General features: G+C 41.9%; 1 non-coding gene across 1 annotated transcript; it reads left to right on the top strand.

The window, feature by feature from the left end:
* Positions 1 to 336: 336 nt before the first annotated feature.
* Positions 337 to 443, top strand: LOC118487038. Its single transcript, XR_004880205.1, has one exon. It is a non-coding gene; the product is annotated as a small nucleolar RNA R71 (small nucleolar RNA).
* The last annotated feature ends 204 nt before the right edge of the window (positions 444 to 647 follow it).

Genomic DNA, 647 nt, shown 5'->3' with positions numbered 1-647 from the left:
TTCATACAACTCCAATTTTCATGTGGCCCACCACACCCTTAACAAGCCATAACCGAGGCCGTTTTTGTCATTTCCAACTTTTTGATTTTCGAAGAGAGGGCCTCGATTTGGGCTTGTAAAGAAGTGCTTTCGTCTACCTTATGGGCGCTCGGGGCAATAGATTTTGTGCCTCGTGGAGTGTGCCACTGAAAATTGTTTTGAGCAATTTCCTCAATTTGATTATAAATTTCATTTGGGCGACGATTACCTAAAAGTTCCCCAGAGCTAAAGTCGAGTGTTTGTCTTGTGTGTGACAACAACCCATTGTAGAAAGTGGATACTTGTTGCCCTACCGCATGACCATGATGAGTGCACTTTCTTAGTAGCTCCTTGAACCTTTCTCAAGTTTCATATAAGGATTCCCCATCCTCTTGTGAGTATGTATTAATTTCAGTCATTAATTTAGCCGTTTTAGAAGGAGGGAAATACTTATATAAAAACTTTTGGGCTAGTTCATCCCAAGTGTTTACCGAACCACTTGGGAGGGTGTTAAGCCAAGCTTTGGCTTGGTCTTTTAATGAAAACGGGAACATTCGGAGGCGGATGGCGTCGTTTGATGCCCCATTGATTCGAATGGTATCACATATTTCCAAGAAGTTGGTAATATG

Source organism: Helianthus annuus, chromosome 14 (genome assembly GCF_002127325.2).
Source record: "Helianthus annuus cultivar XRQ/B chromosome 14, HanXRQr2.0-SUNRISE, whole genome shotgun sequence".
NCBI classification, from domain to species: Eukaryota; Viridiplantae; Streptophyta; class Magnoliopsida; order Asterales; family Asteraceae; genus Helianthus; species Helianthus annuus.
Note: the sequence above shows the minus strand (reverse complement) of the source record. Positions and strands in the feature narration are given on the sequence as shown.